This window comes from Actinia tenebrosa, unplaced genomic scaffold (genome assembly GCF_029948245.1).
Source record: "Actinia tenebrosa isolate PJP-AT-01 unplaced genomic scaffold, QUT_ActTen_1.0 PGA_scaffold8__29_contigs__length_14323225, whole genome shotgun sequence".
Taxonomy (NCBI): Eukaryota; Metazoa; Cnidaria; class Anthozoa; order Actiniaria; family Actiniidae; genus Actinia; species Actinia tenebrosa.
The window spans coordinates 7,562,836-7,585,326 of record NW_028292585.1 but is presented as its reverse complement, the minus strand read 5'-3'; the positions used below and the strand labels follow the sequence as shown (position 1 = coordinate 7,585,326).

Here is a 22,491-nt window from a genome sequence, read left to right as displayed (position 1 = left end):
AATATCTCAACGGATATAAATGAATACAATACATCAACAAAACGCATCACGCATGCTTCACGCGAGTTCCTTTTTTAAAAAGAAATCCTACCAGCTACAACACTAGTGTTAAGAAGTTTAATTTTTCTTATTTTTCCCCCACTAATTTCAATGAATGATCGTGAAATTGGCCTATGTTTTCCATTAACTAGAAAACGTTTGTCGATGTGCTTTTAAAATTTAGCTCTTTTTGGAAGTACGTTTATACATAGAGGGAAAAAAAAGGATTTGAGAAGCTATTTGTCCACTTGAAGTTAAATTGGTATTTAGAAGTTGACTATTGCAGAGGAAGGAAAGTCGGAGGACACGGAGAACGAACACTCTTCAAGCATGGGAGAGTAACGAGCAACACTACTCATATACCGGGTCGTATTGGCGACATATACGTGATTTGTTAAAGACATTTTCTGGTGAACAGCCAGAGATATTCTACTTGCGGAGAAGATATTTCAATGAATCGGCGCACAGACTCCAACAAGCCATACTTGTGAAAAAGATTTCAATGGTCAAAATGATCAGAAGCAGCGACTTATTTTGCGACTTGTTAGTCAATTTTATAGAGCATTTGAATCGCTCCTCTTATACTCCATCAAACCCTAAATTTTTAAAAATATACTTACATATCCCGACATTTTCAGAAATAATTCAAAGAAGAACAACCCTTTGGATGAATATATTAATTTATAGTTTTCTTAAGAGCAATATTTGGAGTTTGCAGAGCTAATTCTAGTTTTCTTTAGAGCAATATCGAAATAAAAATAATAAATAAATAAATAAATAAAAAATGCACAGAATAAAAAAACAAAGATGAGAAATACTTACCAACAACCCAAATTTAGATGAAAGGGGTTCGTCTTCGAATTCAGCTATCGTGTCTGCAATATTCCTGGGGGGAAAACGGACAGAATTATATATCTGTATGGTATAATTGGGAATAAATACGAAGTGAAGATCTTGCGGCAATAACGTTATCATTATCAATGATTCAAATACAGGTAAATATAGACACCAGTTACATGACGTTGTTTGCAGGTAATTGCATTGATAGCAATGTCATAGACAACTCAAGCTAATGGAGCGGGACATGAAATATTTACGAAATGGATTTAGGTTTTAATGGCATGTCACGTTTTATGAGGATAGCTTTAGTTTTTGAAGCGGAATTCAAGATAACAATATTTAAAATTGGAATTTTAAGTGCAAAACTTGGTAGAGATTAAAAGTTGTTTATTTCATTTAAAAGTCTAATTGGAAAAAGGACCAGTTGTGTTTGTCACTATTTAATTAGTTAGGAGGTGTATCCAGTAAATTTAATAAGTTGTGGGTTAAATGCTATGGGGAGAGTTTAAAGTGTCATGAAGTCAGTTCAAAGTTTTTAATAAAGCATTTGTTAATAAAGAAGAAAGGAAGAAAGGAAGAAAGGAAGAAAGGAAGAAAGGAAGAAAGGAAGAAAGGAAGAAAGGAAGAAAGAAAGAAAGAAAGAACGAAAGAAAGAAAGAAAGAAAGAAATAAAGAAAAAAGAGAGAGAGACAGAAGAGAAGAGAAGAGGAAGAAAGAAAAGGAAAAGCAACGAAGAAGAAGGAAGAAAAAGAAGGAAAAGGAAGAATGAAAGAACGAAAGAAAGAAAAGAAGAACAAAGAAAAATAAAAGAAAAGAAGGAAGGAAGGAAGGAAGGAAGGAAGGAAGGAAGGAAGGAAGGAAATGGTAAAAACCCAGAAAGAAACCTGATATTTTAAATCATTTAGCCATTGGTATTAAACTTGTACAAAATATTTGAGTGCGTTGTGATCTTTCCGACCTCTTAAAGATGTATGTATTGAAGATTATTAAATATTTATGTTTCCCTCCGTAACCTATAAGGTATCTTTTCAAACCGAACAACTGTCTTTAAACAGTTCTTCGTTTAATCAAGCTGTTCCTACCAAGCAAAATATAAAAGACAAAAGACAAAGCTGCACTGAACTAATCGCAATATCGAGCAGAGAGTGAAATAATAAAAGTGTATAAAAGAAAGGAAAAAAAGAAAATATCGGGGGAAAATGAAAATAAGAAAGAATAAAAAAATATATAAAAGAACAAAAGTTCTAATAATTATAGTACAAAATAGTGCTAATTAAACAATAGAAAACAATGGAATTTGCATGAAATTGTGCTATTTAGTATTGCTAAGAATTCACGGATATATGGTTTGCACTCTACTGAATAAACAAAAAATAAAGTAAAGGATAGAAAAGTGATAAGAAAGAGAGAAAAACTAAGAAAGAAAATAAATAATGATAATTTTATAATAATACTAATAAAATAAACAACAAGAAAGAAAGACAACACAGAAACAAAGAGATCTAAAAGAAAAAAGAAAAAAAAAAAAAACAAGAAAAAAAAAAAAAAAAAAGAAAGAAAGAAAAGAGAAATCTAAATGTATTTCAAAAGCGGTTGTTTTCGTTTTCATGGAAATGATAGCCACAATATCGTTCATTATCGTTATGAGTGCTCCGATATATTAGATTCATTCAGCCAGTCTTATGAAGTCTACAGTACTTCGAATTCTAATTGCCATACAGTATAAAGGCTTTGAACCACTATATCATGATGGCAGCCATGACAGGATACGCATCAATAGAGTGCTTTTCTCTTTGGGAAACGAAATTCTTTTCAATCAGATGAGACCAGATTCAATTGTTCCTGCCTCCTGTCATGGCTGCCATCACGTGATGGTGCAAAGCTAGCCTCTATAGCTAACTTGAAATTGTAAGAAATTGTGTGGAGGATAAAGTAAACAAGCTTATTAGGTTAAAAATAGCTTGAACATACATATGGTATTAACATGGTATCTGTATAAAAACTATAGATTTAAAAAACTATAAACTAAAAAAATTAAGTAGATATTTTAATCATTTTTCTGCAATAAAAATGATAAGGTATAAGAATATCTTAACGCTGGATATAGAAAGCACTAGAGTATATTATGGTAAAAACACAGAATTACAAAGAGACATTGAGCTGCGGATCAAATGATCTAAAATTGAATGAAAAAATCTAGAAACGGACGAAATCATTCGGGGGGAAATCCAATTATAGATCATGGTAAAAAAATAAGGAACCGAAGCGCGGCACTAAAGGAAAACAGGAAGACTGAGCGTTGAAAGTTGTTAAACGATGAGTCCGTGTCCGAAGGTAATCAACTCGATTTATGTTAAACCCTGAAATAGCCTCTTGGTTGCTGCAGGGCGAAGCTAACTACTGATCGAACCATTAAGCAACCTCTGGGCTGATCTAAGTCAGGGCACGGCTAACTCACAGATTGAACCATGAAGCAACCTCTGGGTTGATCTAAGTCAGGGCACGGCTAACTCACAGATCGAACCATTGAGCAACCTCTGGGCTGATCTAAGTCAGGGCGAAGCTAACTTACAGATCGAATCCTGAAACAACCTCTGGGCTGATCTAAGTCAGGGCATGGCTAACTCACAGATCGAACCTTGAAACAACCTCTGGGCTGATGTAAGTCAGGGCATGGCTAACTCAAAGATTGAACCCTGAAACAACCTCTGGGCTGATCTAAGTCAGAGCATGGATAACTCACAGATCGAACCCTGAAACAACATCAGGGCTGATCTAAGTCAGGGCGCGGCTAACTCACAGATCAAACCCTGAAACAACCTCTGGGCTGATCTAAGTCAGGGCACGGCTAACTCACAGATCGAATTGGAATTTTGCGTGTTAAATTTTGTGGAGGAAAGAAAACCGGAGAACCGGCCGAGACAGTCCAGAGGTGAGAGAGGCGAGTGCATTAGTACCACTACACCACTATCAATTGGACAAAGGGAGGTTACAACAAGGCTAAATTCGAAAAGTTCGTTCAACTAGTAAAAGTGTTTCTAACGACTGAAGTAATTTACGTACGATGCAAGAAATTTACCTGTTGCTGGTCAGACAGACAGATTCTAGAGCTTCACCTGAAGTAGTGAAATAGCAAATTCAAATGGATATTCTTGACGCTTCCTGGTTTAGATCCATTTCTAACAAGTTAAAACCTAGAATATTAGAAGACCTATACAGACGTACAATGCTATGTTGTCATGGTACTATGACTTGACAACATCATTGGCCTAGAAGCCGTTTTGAGATTTTTTATTGGTCGAGTTGAGTATCACTAACTGGTCAGTGATTGGCTGGTTTTATGACGGCATTGTCTTTAAAGGCAATTGCAATCTGCTTTAGAAACAGTCGCTTTTAGTAGGGTAAGACGTGCAGAAAGGTAGATCAATATTTCATAGCGTTTGTATAATATTTTTCTAGCTGGTTTAATGTTGAATCAAGCACTGATGAAACAGGTATCATGGAATATCTCGGAACGATAAACTTAGGTGTAAGAATAAGCGTGAAAAATAGAAAGAAAGAAAAAAAGGAAAGAAACTGAGAAAGGAAAAAGAAAAGGAAGGAAGGAAAGAAAGAAAGATATATATAAAAGAAAAAATAAACGAAGGACATACATATATAGAAAAATCGGAGGAAAGAGAAAATATAAATAACCATAATCCGACTTCCAGCTACAACTTTGTGAATATATTTTTATTCCCAAATATTTTGTACGATTATATCCGATCTATAACAAAAAGTTTCAGGTTCTTACATTACTCAGGAACTAAAAATCTCCCCGCATGACCCATTAGGTTATAGTGATCCGGCCCTAATTTACCGGCTCCCCCCCAGCCATAAAACACAACTAATCCATTTGAAAAAACTAAAACATTTGAAACTTGATGTTTTGCGACCTATCAATTGAAAACAGTTTTGAAGGAATTATCATAGGGGCAGGTGATGTTATGACAGGTGATCTACTGGTATATATTGAAAGGAAATGGGTTTATGAAAATGTTCCTAATGAGGGATTTCCCCCAAACAGTAAAATAATTATTAGATTCAGTAATTAGTAGGTTCAGTAAGACATCGGGTGGTGGTAGTGGCAAAGGTAGTGCTAGTGGTGGCAGTTGGTAGTGGTGGTGTAGTGGTGGTGGTGGTAGCGGTGGTGGTAGTGGTGGTTTGTAGTGTGGTGGTGGTAGCGGTGGTGGTAGTGGTGAGGGTGGGTAGAGGTGGTGGTAGTGAGTGGTGGTGGTAGCGGTGGTGGTAGTGGTGGTTGTAGTGGTGGTGGTGGTAGCGGTGGTGGTAGTGGTGATGGTGGTGTGGTGGTGGTGGTAGCGGTGGTGGTAGTGGTGGTTGTAGTGGTGGTAGTGGTGGTAGTGGTGGTGGTGGGTGGTAGTGGTGTGTGTGGTAGTGGTGGTATAGTGTGGTGGTAGTGGTAGTGTGTAGTGGTAGTGGTGAGTGGTGTGTGTTGGTGGGTAGTGGTGGGGTAGTGGTGGTGTAGTGGTAGTGGTAGTGGTAGTGTGGTGGTGGTGAGTTGGTGAGTGGTAGTGGTGGTGGTAGTGGTGGTGGTATTGGGTGATGGTGGTGTGGTGGTGGTTAGGTAGTGGTATAGTGTGGTAGTGGTGAGTGGTAGTGGTGGTGGTAGTGGTGGTGGTAGTGGTGAGTGGTAGTGGTGGTAGTGGTGAGTGGTAGTGGTGGTGTGGTAGTGGTGTGGTGGTCGTGGTGGTGTGGTAGTGGTGGTGGTGAGTGGTGGTGGTAGTGGTGGTGGTGGTGGTGGTGTGGTGGTGTGGTGGTGGTGGTGGTGTGGTAGTGGTGGTGGTAGTGGGGGTGGTATGGTGGTAGTGGTGGTGGGTGTGGTGGTGGTTGTAGTGGTGGGTGGTGGTAGTGGTGGTGGTGGTGGTAGTGGTGGTGGGTGGTGGTGGTGAGTGGTGTGGTGGTAGTGGTGAGTCGTGGTGGTGGTAGTGGTGAGTGGTGGTGGTGCGTGGTCGTGGTAGTGGTAGTGGTGAGTGGTGGTGAGTGGTGGTGGTAGTGGTGGTGGTGGTAGTGGTGGTTGGTGGTAGTGGTGGTGGTAGTGGTGGTGGTCGTGGTGGTAGTGGTGGTTGTAGTGGTGGTAGCGGTGGTGGTAGTGGTGGTTGTAGTGGTGGTAGCGGTGGTGGTAGTGGTGGTGGTAGTGGTGGTAGTAGTGGTGGTGGTAGTGTGTATTGTGAGTGGTAGTGGTGGTGGTAGTGGTGCGTGGTATGGTGAGTGGTAGTGGTGGTAGTGGTGGTGGTGTTGGTGGTGGTAGTGTGTGAGTGGGTCGTGGTGAGTGGTGTGGTGGTGGTAGTGGTGAGTGGTCGTGTGAGTGGTCGTCGTGGTCTGGTGCGTGGTCGTGGTGTGGTAGTGCTGAGTGGTCGTGGTCTGTGGTGGTCGTGGTGCGTGGTCGTGGTGAGTGGTCGTGGTCGTGGTGCGTGGTCGTGGTTGGTTGTGGTGCGTGGTCGTGGTGCGTGGTCGTGTGCGTGGTCTGAGTGGTAGTCGTTGTGGTGGTGGTCTGGTGCGTGTCTGGTGCGTGGAGTGGTTGGTGGTGGTGTGGTATGGTGAGTGGTAGTGGTGCTTGGTCGTGATGAGTGCCGGTAGTGGTAGTGGTGGTGGTAGTGATGGTAGTGGTATTGGTAATAGTGGTGGTGGTAGTGGTAGTAGTGGTGATAGTGGTAGTATAGTGAGTAGTGGTGGTAGTGGTAGTGGTGGTAGTAGTGGTGGTAGTTGTAGTAGTGGTGGTAGTTGTAGTAGTGGTGGTAGTGGTAGTGGTAGTAGTGGTGGTAGTAGTGGTGGTAGTGGTAGTAGTGGTAGTAGTGATGGTAGCGGTAGTGGTAGTGGTGAGTGGTAGTGGTGGTAGAGTGATTTTATCTAACCCGTGAAAGAATTTATCATATGACCCGTATCTGCCCGGGCGCGCGCTCTTAGAAAAACCTTCGGGAAAATGGCGTGAGCAGGGCCGTGCGAATTGGCTTGAATCCTTCAATCATATTGACATAATTTGCAACTTTTAAAATATCTTTTTTATTTAGGGTCATATGATAAAATGCTTATTTACTGAGTTAGGTCGGGCCGTACGGGAAAATATTTGGCAAATATTTTCCCGTACGGCCCTCCCACTCAGTCAATAAGTACATATTAAATGATTATTTAGTTAGTACTAGTTGATAAAAAGAAAAACAAAAGAAAACAATGGGTTTCGGTGAGTCTACAACTAAATATTATGCGTGCTATTTTTCACGAGTTAAATAAAATCACGTGGCAATGGTAGTGGTGGTGGTAGTGGCAATGGTTGTGGTAGTCGTAGTGGTGGTCGTAGTGGTACTGGCAATGGTAGTGGTGGTGGTAGTGGCAATGGTTGTGGTAGTTGTAGTGGTAGTCGTAGTGGTATTTGTAGTGGTAATGGTGGTCTTAGTGGTAGTGGCAATGGAAGTGGTAGCTGGGACCGTGGAAAGGGAAGACACTTATTGCTAGTGTGATTTCCCTCAGACATTGTAATAGTATACTAATAAAGGTTAGTAGATCTTACTGCTTTCTTTTGTGTATTTTTGAGTATCATTACAATAACTACTGTTTGACAGTAGTAGTTTGGGTTGAATGTTATGGCTACTTAGTAAGGAGATTTAACTACAAGGCTCAAATAGGCCGACTGTAACCCTAATCCATGCATACAACCACACAGGAAAACACAGGAAGGAAGTACTATTCCGTATAAATTTCTCTCTCCTTTTCTTCCTGTTTTATTTTATAGCTGAATTGAGGTAAAATAGAAAAATAATGATAAAAAAATTGGGAAAAAATATTGTTACCAGGAATGTTTCTGGTGCATCGTATAGGCTTCTAAAGAAAACTCGCGAAATTATTCTCCACTGTTTTGCATTTTTCCCTCTCGATGTTTTCGTCTAGAATTTCTCAGTTTTCAGCGTGGGGTAAAAAAAGCAACTTAGGCTCAAGAGCAAAGAATCGTTTTTATTTTTAGGTCTTTGAACTATTTTTTACCTAACAGCTTGAGTGTTTAGCCACTTCATTTAATAACTTATTCACTGTTTTTCAATGTGAATCCACTAGTTAAAAACTGTCAAATATTAAAAAGCCAGCATTCTAGAAACTACATAAAGCTAGTTCACGCATGCGCTGACGTTCTTCCGGTCACGTGATGTCGTTGCCTAGCATCCTGCAAAAGTTTCTCAGTCCCATGACACATGTCCGATTTAGTCGATGAAGATGTAGTCTGCTCTCTTGACAGATAGCGATGGCATAAAGACATTTCCTTTTGATAACGTTTTATGCCAAGGACATTTTTTTTAATTGATGAAAAAGTCGCTTCTTTTAAAAGGCGTTTCATGCCATTTGCTTGGTCTTAGTAATTTCAACAGAGACGTTTTTTATTCAGACTTTGTTTCAATTTCCCTTTTTGTTTGGTAAGATTGCTCTTAAAATAAAACAGTAATACCAAAATTGTCATCCGCGAGATTCGATGACTATATAAGTTCCCGCCTTTCCAATCACGAATCTTCGCGCGCGCGTCGAATATCTCCCGTGCTTCGTATTCAGTTGGCCCCACAAGTTGAGTGATAAGATAAGAGCAAGGCAACTTGAACGTCATATAAGTAACTACTCTTTAGATTTGGCGCCATTTTCGCGAGTCCATGTCTTGAGAAGTAATAATTAAAGACTTCATTTAAATGTTTATGCCTATGCTTCTTAAACATAGGAAATAACATTCTCTTTCCTTAAGCCCCAAGTTTGCTAAACATTGACTTTTCAAGAACCAAACGGCACGTATACCAGACTTAATATGACGGATTTTAGAGTGTTTGGGGACGACGTTTTTCGCCTTGGGCTCAGAGATTTCCGACTTATTTGCCAGCTCACTCCAATCTTAAGGATTCTTCGAATAGATTCTCAAATTGTTTGCTTTTCATTTCCAACCTCCGGCCTTTTTAATTCCAGAAATAAATAAATGACGATCACTTTTTTTAAGAAAGACTCATTATTTCTACGCAATTTCGAGATTTTTCTGGAATATTATTTACTTTTCTCTCCATGAGCGGATACTAAAATATATTTTCCCTCTCCATTGAGCGGTTTTTTTGCTTCAGCAAATACCACGACATAGAATACTGCATAAGTAAACGGTGATTAGCTTCCCGCTAGGATTAGGAACAAAGCGCTCACCATACACAAAAGATCCCCATGAAAAGAGATCTTCTAGTTCAATGGGATTTGAAAGTTATGACTTCAAAGAGTCAAAAAAATTGAAATGAGTTTTTCGAGGGGATTTTCAAGCAAACAAAAAACGCTGTAATCGCTAAAGTCAAATTTTAAGCACTAAAAAGTTAAAAATTTTAAGCTATGGTAAAATAATATAATAAACCTCTGAGGCAGAATTCTTTGAAATTGGTTATTTACACTTAAAGCGATAATTTTAATTAAGAATTTCTTTCTCGACTCGGTAAGAGAGCTTTTTGACTTAGAAATAATCTTTATAAAATTTCAGCGTATTAAAATAGGGTACAAAGATTAATGAAAAAACGAGTTCCCCTTACCTGAGAGTGTGCTCACAAGCTCGAAGTTCAACTGCCAGACTGATAACGACAGATGTTCCTATATACACACAGACTAAAGTATGTAGGATTTTACTTCGAAAACAATGCAGGCTTTCGCAATTATCATATATATACTCGTTAAGAAAACGTTCAAGAATTTGATGTCATTGGAAAATATGAATTTTCATATCATGGCAAACAGAATGAAAAGAGAGGTGACAAATTGTCCCTGGAGTGGAAGTATCAAGATTTTGTTTTGGCGAAGAAAAAGATTTCGACAGCTTTTTTTCCTCCTAAAACGCTTGTCAAAGTCGACAGAATTTATTTTTTCAAGTGAAAAAATATTTCTGAATTTCAAATTAGCAGTCGAGACATCGTGCTCTTAATAAAGTTTAGCAAGGGAAATATAAACGAAAACTTATGAAAACTTTGGAAAAACAACGGAAATCAAGTTTCCTTTTAAATCAAGTTTCCTTTTTTTCCGTTGAAATCAAATTATCAAAGTCTTAATGAAGAACTTACTTCTCTAAGTTAGTTTTAAGTGCATGGAAATACTCGAAAGTAAAGTAAAAAAACAAACACTGAAAGTCTAGGTAAACTCCTTTTCTACTTTTAAGAAATCTAAAATAACTTAATGCGGAGCTGGAAACGGGGGTGGAAGAAGTTTATTCAAATATCGCTCTGGTTCAAGTTCTTGTGAAGTGAGAGGAAAATCAATTGCTGTCAGTTCTTGTCACTTACAAGAGATATTGAAGAAAAAAGAACAGCCCTTACTAGAAACGGTAATGATGATCATAACAAATGCTATAAGTATCGACAACAGACCCGTTTATTGTGATCAAGGCTATTCATAATGAGCAGAAGCCCGACGTGTTGTCGTTTAAGGTAGCGATCCAGAACTAAAGTCCTGGGCAGTATAAGAATAAATGGTAAAATTGCAAAATAAATGTGGGGCAGAGGGATTGTGAAAGAAAGAAAAAAGAAAATCCTTTGAATGATGATAACAAAGAAGTAAAATCATGTCCGGCATTGAATATTGATGATGATGATGATGATGATGGTGATGACGATGACGATGATGGTGATCATGATGATGATGGTGATGATGATGATGATGATGATGATGGTGATGACGATGACGATGATGGTGATGATGATGGTGATCATGATGGTGATGATGATAATAATAATTGATATTGACTTGATATAACTAGGGAATTGCTTAGATATATAATGTATCCGCAATTTCACTAAGAGCAATACTTGTAAAACGAGTTAAAGTTGAAATAAACAAAATAATAATAATAATAATATTACTATAATAATAATAATGGTAATGATAATAATAATGGTAATAATAATAATAATAATGATAATAATTATCATCATCATCATCATCATCATTTTTGGTTTTTATCATTAGCATTAGCATTAGCATTAGCAACGAAAGTAACGAGCAAGAAAATATGATGACTCTGTAATGGCGACAGCGATGATGATTAACTAACGTCTAACCAATATATTTTACTCAATTAGAAGTCGAACTCCTATGATAATACTGGCTTTTCATCGAAAATATTATGGGCCAAACTTATAAGATATAACACTGAAGTCAAACTGGGAAATCTTTCTAGAGATTTGCAGAACTGATTTAACGTAATGCTTACAATATGTAGGCTTTCCTTCTCTTTGTTTAGAGGACAAGCGTAAGCCAGAGCAAAATAAAACTTAAACTGTAAAGACGACCTCACAAATTGGCTTTTAGTGGTCAGAATATAGCTAAACATATTTTCCAAAAACAAGCCTACTTGAACGCTGAAAATATAGAAAAATTAATACTCACAAAAGATAGTTTCGCCACCTTCGTTTTTTGAAAATACCAAAGGAAATCCGTTATTCACACGTTGTTAACGGAAGAGAAACCACTTCAGTGTTAGCGAGGAGAGCGCTAAACATTATCAGAAAAACCCAGAAATTTCAGCAGGACACCAGTCTTATACTCAGACCTTTTGAGAGCTATGCTTATTTTAAAACTAATCGCTCATGCAGCCTTACCATATAACGATTACCAGACATAGACTAATATGTCATTTAAAAAAATTTTTAAATAGCATCTACTATGTTAATGAGAAAAAAGAGTTTACGAGAGAGAAGATTGCTTTCATGTAGTGTAATATTTAGAGTACTATAGATATTTCGTATTTTTTGAACGTCTGTCTTCGGTGGCAGGAACTTCATCGTTTTAAAAAACAACTGAATTTTGTTTTATATTAAATCCAAGAGATATCGAAATAGTTTATGCATTTCTTCAGTTTTGGACAAGTAGTAAAAGCGACTGATAAGCGTGGAATAGAATAACTCTTTTAAAACTGGATTTATACTGTTCAGTCATTAAGAAGAAGAAAATCCCTTAATAAAAACAATGAATCATTTTCCTATTCTTTAGAAAGTGTTATCAGCTTAGAATCGTCTTCTAAATTTGGCAAATTTGATTTCAGCGACAGAGAAGGTGAATGAAAATGAGCGATAAGATTAGAATTCTGATTTGTCGGGAGTTTTCCCCCGACTGGACGCCCATCCGTTGTTAGAGACTTCACTTAAACCTAAACAATGAGAAAATCAGAAAGTCGATCTCATTTTTCTTGAGTTTAGAGTAACCGGATAAGGAAGTCGACGATAAAAAGTTTTCAAGTTCTGACAGGATTTTTGAGTGCTTTTCTAAAACATTTTAGCCGTATAATTAATTCGCTCAAATCAAACTATAAAAATGCTCTTCTAAGTAAATATCTAGTGCATTAAACTCAGTTTTGACTCTGAGTTTAAAGTCGAAAAAAATAATCAATTCTCTACGGGTCTCTTAAGATTCCCAGGAAAGTAAGATCTTTGTTCTTTTGATTTTTAAGTGCTCATTATGATAGATACAATTAAAACAAGTTAGTATTAATAACAATCAGGCTCTCAAACTCACGGAAGTTACATGTGTATCGCCTCGTTGAAACCCAAAACTTTTTCGAAATTGTCTTAAAAGAGCATTGAAAGCGGATCGACTTACGCAGTTATTTATCATGAAATTAAAAATACATCTTGCATCTTTTTAAGGTGGAAGAGATAATATGATAACCGTCTATTTTTTAGTGAATCATAATACAGTTTTTAATAAAGAAATTTTAAGATTGTAAAAAGAGGATTCTTCTTTAGGTCTCTAATCCACTTAGAAGCCAAATAACTTCTCCAACGTAGTGCTGAGAACATACAAGTCTTGATTTTTTTTTTAATTTCTTGTTCACAAGTACTGCATTTGATGGAGGTGATAAAAGTGTGCTAATGTACCTCTAAATCCCAAGATTATCGCCTCTCGACTACCATATCCTGTTTTAACTCCTTCTAAAACTCCGCAATATGATATAATATATTGAAATCGCTCTCAAAAGACTACCGAAATCCCAGATCAATGTTTGTCGAAAGTCTTAGTTCGACCGTTTAAAATAAATAATATCCAAGGTTTATGAAAATAGAATATTAAATACACAGTTCTTCAAGTTTGACAGTTTGGGAGGAAAGAAATTAAGAGAAATTCAAATTTATTAAAAAAAAGATAAAATTCATTAGCTGTTTTTGGTGGAAATTTAAGAAAAAATTAATAAAAGTTAAATATACATGGGAATCGAACTTGAAAACATCTGTCACAAAATACTACTCTAACTATAATTTAAACTCTAAAAAGTGATAGGACTGCAATTCTAAGAGAGAGGCTGGTTTGAAAGATTAGTTTCGCGAGATTTCTCGATTCAATTCAAAATGTTTCAATTTAAGTTATATACATAACATGAAAACGTGAACATTATTAAAACAGCCAATATACAGCCAATATAATGCTATAACTACTCACCTACGACCAACTAAGCGTTAAATTGAAAACTGTCTTGCTTGAAAATATATGTTGAGATTTCTTGACTTTATATCTAAAGTTTTGAAGCAAAAAAATAAGAGTCAGTAAGTCTCCTAAGCAAGAGAAAACGAAAGATGATAAGCGAAGACGACGGATTTTGTGTAAAAGAATATTAGAAAAGTTTAAATAATAATAATAATACGTAATGGCTATCGATTTAGGCTAAATATCCTTCGATTATTTCTGAGACAGAAGGGAAAGAAAAAAGGAGTAAAAGGAATTAGAATAGGTGGAAACAATACATAAAATTCATATCAGAATTGCAGTTGAGTTCGTATTTGTATTCACAAGTCTTTTAAGCTTCATAAAAACACATACATCAATAATAAATCGCACAAAATATTCAGCAGTTCAACTGATTCTCTTCATCTAACTTTGATACAATCCTACTAACCTTAGGAAGTTAAAGTTTTTCAGAGCGGGTTAAGTTATAGGAGTTTACTGATATGGACCGACCGATATGAGAATAATGGTAATGATGGTAGCTAGCTTTCGGGAGACACTCATTCAAAAATACAGAACGACTATAGGAAAACAAACCTCAGAATCATCAAATATAGCTAAGCAAACATAATAAGATCTCCCAGTCAAATGAATACCGTATAAATATAGAACTGGCTGTACAAAATACAAGAATACTTTGTACAAATTAGAAATGGTTATATATTTTCTCGACGGCATTAACAACGATAATAATCTAAAAATAACATTCCGAAGAAATTTCATATTTATGAGTATCATTAGTAAAATTGGTGGCCGCATTTGCTCGATTTACTTTCGAAAGCCGAAAGAAAAGTTAGAGAATATTTACCTCGTTTCTGGATATTCCAGTAAAGCATGACTTTCTTGAATATTTTTTCTTAGCCTGGCAGACAGGATTCACTTGGTGTAAACTCTCCTCTTCACTTAAATCATTTATTAATGACTTGTTTAATTTAAATATATGTATCACAAACTTACGTTTAACATCAGTGTAGTTCTTTGAAGAGAAGAATAGAAGAATTAGCCAATGGCTTTGGCTATTGTTATCTCTTAAATGTTCTTGACAATCTTTTCTGTACTAAAAAATAAAAAATATAAACAATTCGAAACTAGTAGGGTTTATAATAAGTAATCAAAACAAGCAATCTTTTTTAAGCAAATTTTTTCCCTTGGTACCAAAAAAATAAGGCAAAAAAGTTTGAATTAATAAGGATTTGTCGTTTTCATGGCAACAGAAACCTATAATTATAATGAGGAAAACGGTTACGATGAGTGGATTTTAAGGGAGAAAAACTTAAAGAAAATTAGCTAAAAGGTGTACGGCTAATTTGCCGAGAAAAGACAAAGAAAAAACATAAGTTTTAAAAGTCATTTAAAACTGAAACGGAAATTCAGAAATCTTCAATCACTATTTCGAGGTATTAGCAGTGAAGTCTGTCACAATGATCCGTCGCATTGCGATTTTTTTAGTGTCAAGTTCAGATGTATTCAACAAACAAAGCCAAAAAGTTGCCATTTTCATTTCCTTAAAGCCCTTAAAACCAGTCGGTGAAGCGCTCGGAACGAATTGAGCACTTAGGCAAAGTTTCTGCTGTCGCATCATTATTCTTATGAATTAAGAACTCAGAAAAAATCCGCTGAGATGGTTTTATCATTTATCGCAAAAGTTATTTTGTTCCCTACATGGAAAGATATACGAGGCATCACATATGTTTCGTATTTTCAAAAACAGTACCTAAAATGGAAACGATAAAGCCTGGTTCACACGAGCAAAAGCAAACGCAAACGCAAGCGCAAACGCAAACGCAAGCAATGTTCACACGTACAACGCAAATGCAAGTAAATTAAGATACGCATGCGCAGTAGTGATTGTTTATAGTTCACACGTATTTTCCTCTTGCGTTTACGTTTGCGTTTGCGTTGCTCGTGTGAACCACGTTTTGCGTTTGTGCTTGCGTTTGCGTTTTCTCCGGTTCACACGTTAAAAACGCAAACGCAAACGCAAGCGCAAACGCAAACGCAAGAAAACTACGTGTGAACTACAGTAACACAAACGCAAACGCAAACGCAAACGCAAGGAAAATACGTGTGAACTATAAACAATCACTACTGCGCATGCGTATCTTAATTTACTTGCAATTGCGTTGTACGTGTGAACATTGCTTGCGTTTGCGTTTACGTTGCTCGTGTGAACCAGGCTTTAGCCCCGTCACTCTCCTAGTGGCGTTGCGGTACAGTGTGTGGCCCAGTATCCTGCCACTTCAGCTAAAAATCATCGTAACTCCCTTTTATTAAAAGCTACTGCATTGAAACCCGATCAAATTATGAATCAATTATCCTGCAACATAATAAGAACAAATTTTTCATTTGTATCCTTTGTCTTTGGTTTGCATCGCAGTTTTAACAAAGTGGTTTGGAGTTCCAGTATCCTGCCACCTGGTCCAGTATCCTGCCACTGCCAACAACCGTGCGGTTTATTGAGATCCCTGAGTTGTTTAGGTGCTAAATAGCAAAAAGGCACTTTCTAAATACGCGCTTAATAGTTTCTTTTAGTTCATTAAAAGTTACAAAACAAGTTAGATATCATTCATCGCCTTGAGCAATAATTCCAAACGGCTCTTGTGACTTTCACTCGCAATACAAAATTTTTATGTTATAAGATCCGCTTATTGATATCACAATCTGAGACACAAACAAATAGATCCCAGTTTGAAATAAAGTTCTTATCAATTTAATACTCCTAAATGATTATTTCTAATTTTAAAATTGTAAATTTAAGAAATTAAGCGTGTTACGAGTCCGCTTTATTTATCTATTTACTGCATAAACAGCACGAACACATTAATGCATAATTAACACGAACGCGCGCGAAATGCACAAATGTCTCGCTTGGTAACAACAACTAGATAAATTACATTAACTTCATTTAAAACACACTTCATATCCTGCTAATATATCGCATACATTATTCACATAGCCATTATCAACTTATTACGAATATATTTCGCTGTTCATTTACTATACAAAACGATGAGAATGACTTGTCAAGCACCAGCTTATTTGGGTTTCTATCTTGTTTTAATTCATTCATCTCCTGCTCTTCGGTCGTAGAATTGAAGAAATAAAACAGCCAAAGCAACATACAGCCCTTCTACTGCTTTATCAATATCAGTACATAGTTTTAAGAACTTCCTAGGCAAAGGAATACAGATCTTTATTCAATTTATAAGACAAAGAAGAGTCGAACGATAAGCTGGCAGGAAAAAGGGCCCCCCAAGCCTAACCTTTGTCATTGTTTCTAGATCGTAGTATTCAAACAAAAACGTATTTAATGGACCTTTCGCTAAGTTTATGAATGTTTTCATCATTATTCTTTCATCACATGAAAAATCATAGCGATCCCAGTCGCGTTTCGCATGTTTTGAGTTCATTTATAATCATTGGTAATTTCACTGCGCAGTAAAAAGCCTAATTTTAGCCATGATAAAGTTTACCTAACTGCTCTTTTCTTCTCCTCGTTCCCGAATGCGTTGTCCAAAAAGCCCGTCAAAACTGTCTTCAGAAACCGGAAGTGTTCGGCTAATCATTGGATAGCTTCGGATTAAGTAGAAAAATAAAGCCAACGAGATATTTTAAGTTGAATTTTTTTTGGCAGGATACTGGTGCCGGCAGGATACTGGGCCAGACACTGTAATACACTCGCCTCTTACCTCTGGGAGTCTTGGGTTTGACTCCCGTGGACGGGATTGCTTACTTATGAGTTCGTTACTAGGTCTTTCCTTTTATTCTAGGAATTTTCTCCGGGTTTTATAGTTCTCCTCCCCCACGCAAAACATAAGAAGCTACATTCCTATTCGATCTGTGAGCTAGACTTTGAACAACCCAGAAAAAACAAAAGTTTCAGCAGAAAATCGCAGTAACAAACCAGTTTTAAAAACAAAGAGTAGAAGATAACTTGCCTCGCATACCACCCCTTCCCCCCCCCCCCCCCCCCCGCCCAAAAAAAGGGGTTTAGCACTAGTGGGATAAGCACAGAGTGGCTCTTCATCTACTTGAATACAAATTGGAATCCAGAAGTTGATTTTTGAGGAGAGAAGAAAACCAGAGAACACAGAAAAAAAAAACCCTCGAAAGCACAGGAGAGAACCAACAAGCAATTCTAATCACTTAAGACACCGAGCCCGGCGGGACTCGAACCCGGGTCGCATTGGTGAGAGCCTCCGAATCTGCTTGGCAGTTTGCTAAATATCCCCTATCGTGAAATACCTTAAGTCAGAGCAATCTTAGGACTTATCGATTAGAATGCTAGATTAAAGTCCACGCATGCGCTGAAGTCTTAATGCAATTTTTGATGGAGCCCTAAAAGAAGCGACGGTGAAAGAGATGGGAAGCCTCCCGCCTTCAGGATCCGTCACTTGCAAATAACCAGGGCTCTATTGACAAAGAAATCATAAATTACAAAAGGAAATCGTGAACGCAAAGTAGAATTCAATATTAATAATGGATTTTTAAAGCGCCATTTTTATTCAAGGTTCAATGGCGCTATTACAATTGATACTGAATCGCGGTTTGTATCATTCCTACGGACCGTATCTCTTTGAATATACACTGGTTTGGCGGGATTCCGAAAACTTAAGCATACCGGATATATTACAAGAAAAAGGGATAAGAACGTCCTAATTTATCAGTTGTAAAAGTCGAGTGTAGTCATGAGACCTAATAATAGCTTAGTTATGTAATGTTTTCCCATTTCAGACTGCCACAAATGTCATTTCCTCAGTTGAGTATTTTTGTTTCAGTCACATGCACATCGATTCATTTTTGATGTCATGCGTTAGAGGAGTGAAAAGAAATGATACTCAAGGGAACGACATGTTGCCTGAAATAGGAACGTTCAAAAGCTGAACTTATATTTGATGTACTAAGCTCGAAAGAAACTGCTCAAAAGATTAAACAATGAACGTGAAATCTAGGTATAAGAATCAAAAGTAAATCGACAAAGATGATACTAAACTTCTTCAGGTACCTTTCAATCAAACTTCAAAGGCCGGATTGTGTCCACGAACACATCTCATCTCAAAAACTTAATTATCTTGAAAATGACTCCAGGAAGGCTGTAAGACAAGATAAAAAGACTCCATAAAGACTACGAAAACTCCAAAACAACTTCAAAGAGATTCACAAAAGATCGCAGAATCATTTCCCATTATGGCTCCATTTATTCCACACAGATAGGCATAGCATTTCAGGATGTATTTAGAAACGGATATTAATTACTTACGAGTCGCTACAATTGGCCTTGGTTATACAGGGATTAATGGTTCCGTTCTCGTAACAATGTCGCATTTGTACAAGAGACATGATCCGGATATTTCGTTGATTCAGTGAGTATTGTACAAAGTTTCGCGATTCTGTCTGTCGCAAATTGATTTGAAATATTTCCGCGCACTTGACACGATTAATTGGAAAATTAAAAAACAGGTTTTTGATTCAGCTTTTGAGTGTCTGAGAAGAAGAAAACCTAGCAAAATCAAAACAAAGCGATAGAGAAAATCAAGTTTGTTTTGTTTTGTTTTGAAATTAAAAGGCCCAGATGGATTCCAACTGTAGGTGCGCAATGCATTTTTCGCAAAACGAAATGTTCCAGTCATTTCGATTACTCTCCTCAAATGTGATATTTTTAAGATTAATCATTTGTAGGAGAAAGTCAGTTCCCGGATGCGCGTTATTTATCATCTTGACTATCAAGTAAAAACTGTTTTTATCGATGGAAAGAAAAAAGTAAACGAGAAAGAAAAATAGAGCGATATACAAAACCCTCCAAAGTTAACAGTGCAAATTGTGTCCGGAACACTAGAACTCTCACTCATTTAATTCTACTGTAAGAGCATTGAGATATTTATGTGATGCGCAAGAATAAAATTATTATTATTATTATCATCATCATCATTATTATTATTATTATTATTATTATTATTATTATTATTAGAAATGGATTGATTCTATGTTTTATTAAAAGAAGTTCAAAATGAAAAAAAATACGAGGGGAAAAAAGTCAGACAAGACCGACGAAAATTTTTTTTTACTCTAGCATTTCATTTTGACTGACTGGAACAGTGGCGTTACCCTGCGAGCAGAGTCTCCTTTTAACTCCTCTACGGGCGAGGAGTAGAGGAGTTAAAAGAAGACTCTGCTCGCAGGGTAGAATGGCGTTTTACTGAGAACCAAAAAATAGTTTTCATTCATGTTATCTATATTAGATATTTTGTCATAACTATTAAAGCAAAAAATATGGATTCTGTACTTTTAATTTAAATGCTGTAGTTTTAATCTTAGTGCAATTCGTAAAGATCAGATCATAAATAGAGGCAGGTGAAAATAGGAACCTCCTTGACTTTCATCTACAGTACTTATGATTCCATGCAATGTCGATTTTAATTCCAACATTGGGTTTAAAAAAACGCCCGAATTAGACTTGAATCTGCAGGAAACCAAAACACTACTTTCAGCAAACAAAAAATAACTTACTTTAGGCGAAAAAAACTTCGTATTTTTATTGACAGGGAAATTAACTCCATCGTGTTTAATTATTCAAAACAAGACCGGGTGTTAATTTTCTAGATTTCGCGACTTAGTGATAATAAAAAAGACCCGAAAATCGGTTTAGCTTCAATACTTAGTATTTACCTATTTTTGTGTTTATGTAAAGCTGGTTAAAATTGGAATTTCTAAAGCAATGGGCTTTAATTTTTAAAGGTTTGGTAAAACCTCATGGCAAAAAGTCCGGTGAATTGTAGAAAAGCTGAGGAGAAAATACTGTTAAAAAGAGTTCCAAGTTCCACGAATTCCCGAATACCTTGCGGACATCTTCGTAAATTATTTTCTCGTAAAAAACATATCGGATAAAAACAAAGTAAAGGATAATATACATGAACATAAAAAGTGAGTTCTTTCTAATCGTCCAATTCAGAAATCTGACTATCTTATCATAAATAAAATAAATTATCTCTTGAATTTCAAAGTTCTACTTTTCCTTACCTTAAACTGATTATACGAAGGACACCGAATGCCATCCTTTTAAGATGTTATTCAAGCAAAAAAAAATTTTTCTAAAAAAGTACGTATGCTGTATTAACATTACTTGCCTTTCGTGTCAACCTTTCTTTTGCTATTGACATTTTGGAAAGTAAAGTAGGTATCTTGTTTTGAAAACAGATCGATTATACGGCGCTGGACTAGTGGAGATTCGATATGGAATACAAAGAATGGCTTCGTTTACATATAAAAATGAGCAATTCAGTTGGTGGATCTCGTAACCAAGGAAAAATACGAGCCGTTTCAACATTAAGAACCCCACTTGCTTCTCCAAACTTACTTAACTTGTTTCTTCGTGTTTCCCTTCACTAAATGGTATTTCCTCCAAACTGGTTTAAGAGGAAATGTTGGTTAAAGAATTGGTAAAATTTGGTTACTCACTCAGTCCATTAGTCGAGGAAGGCGTTTGCACAGAGGCCCTTGGTATACTTGAAACCATTTGCAAGTTGAAGTTTTCGCTTCTAGAAAAGAGACTCAAAACTATTTGTCAAAAACTGACGTCTGTTCATCTTGTAACTGAAAGAGACAGATAAATTGGCTCAGATGTCATTTTTTTCAGACGATGCAATTTTAATAGAATAAATAGTAAAACTACGCGTGTTATAGATAACGCGTATATTTGACCAGCTGTGAGCTGGTAGAAAACTGATGAATAAAAAAAGAAAAAAAGTCCAACTTTTGATGTTCCACTTTAGGTAATTTTAAGATACGACTTTCGAGGTGTGGACATGTAATGAACCGAGCTAAAAATTGCTGAATGAGATAATTACTTTTAAATGAGCCTGATAATCCCTTAAGCGCCTTGGTTCAAAAACGTCTTATTTCGCGTTCCCATAGAGATGTGGGAAAAGTTTCCTTTCATGGCAAAATAAGACAGTTTTTTTCACTTTGAGCGAACTGTTTTACCATCCTATTTTAGTTCGTATCTCCCGACGTCCTACGTGTAGATTTTCTTCTATTTAAAATTTTTTACTTTAATTATTTTCTAAAAGAACTATTTTCAAAAAATAGTATTTTAAATTTTTAGATTTTTTTGCTAATTTGTTTTATTCAGTAAAATTCTGAGGAAAAATATACTCCGAAACCAAGGAGATAAAAAGTTTTTCTGAAGCATGTCGTTTCTTTCTGATTACAAATCCCACGGCAACTCAGTGCTCAGTCGATGAAAGATAAATCATGTTGATGATAGGGAAGTAAAGATTATATGAGACAGAGAAGATAATCTTGTAAGCCTAGATCTCCATTTTTTTTGTTTTATTCAAGGGGGATTTATTTCGGGGACTGGGTGCCTTCCGGATGAACACGTGACGTAGGGCAACCATTTTGAATGGCAGAAGTACACAATATTCTCCCTTCCCCTCCCCCCTGAGGAATGTTCCTGTTTAGAGTTGTCTTTAAATCAGCATTTAACACTAATTCAACAAATTTAACTCTGTAGCTCATCTTGAAGACCTACTCTGCGCACGCTCCACTAATCTAATAAACTGTAAATTATTAATCATTATGTTAATTTCTATCATGTCCATTTTCTGCCTAGGTTATTTTTTGCTTGTTTATTGTAGATCGTATAGTTTTTAATATATCTTTAAGCCTAGTTAACTTTTTCCTTTTCGAGGGCCATGGTCAGATAGAGTAACTGGGAGGTTTAATAATCGTGTTACCCTCGTGAAATAAAGACTTAAAAATAAATAAATAGCCATAAAACTGATGTCGTGAATGTATTTGCTTTAAATATAAATTCCAAGGGAACTGTTACAGTGCAAATCGAAAAACCGTGGGCACTTAGAAATATAACAGGAATGTTCTATTCTTCTTTGGCCAATCAAAAAAGATAACAATAACGCTTCTGATTGTTAAGAAACATTTTTGAAATATTTCCATGGTTTTTCGCTTTGCACTGTAATGTAGTGAAATGGTTCATTTAGTTATGACTGTTTTTTTTTTTCATTTTCGAGGGAAATAAGTTAGATAAGTGAGAAGTAAATTATGTTACCCTCGTAT

General features: G+C 36.4%; 1 protein-coding gene across 6 annotated transcripts in view; it reads right to left on the bottom strand.

The window, feature by feature from the left end:
• The window catches only part of LOC116287013 (voltage-gated delayed rectifier potassium channel KCNH1), a 50,553-nt gene extending 29,558 nt beyond the window's left edge, over window positions 1-20,995 (bottom strand). For 2 of the 6 annotated variants that reach the window (XM_089040820.1, XM_089040815.1), the window contains exons 1-4: window positions 20,872-20,995; window positions 14,374-14,473; window positions 13,354-13,426; window positions 862-925 (exon numbers count right to left, since the gene is read on the bottom strand). The gene's annotated coding sequence lies outside the window, so the exon portion shown is untranslated. Of the gene's footprint in view, window positions 1-861; window positions 926-13,353; window positions 13,427-13,807; window positions 13,970-14,224; window positions 14,299-14,373; window positions 14,474-15,130; window positions 15,146-18,421; window positions 18,488-20,871 lie in introns of those variants that run through there. The other 4 variants (XM_089040816.1, XM_089040817.1, XM_089040819.1 and 1 more) reach the window with 4 other exon arrangements.
• Between the last annotated feature and the right edge of the window lie 1,496 nt (window positions 20,996-22,491).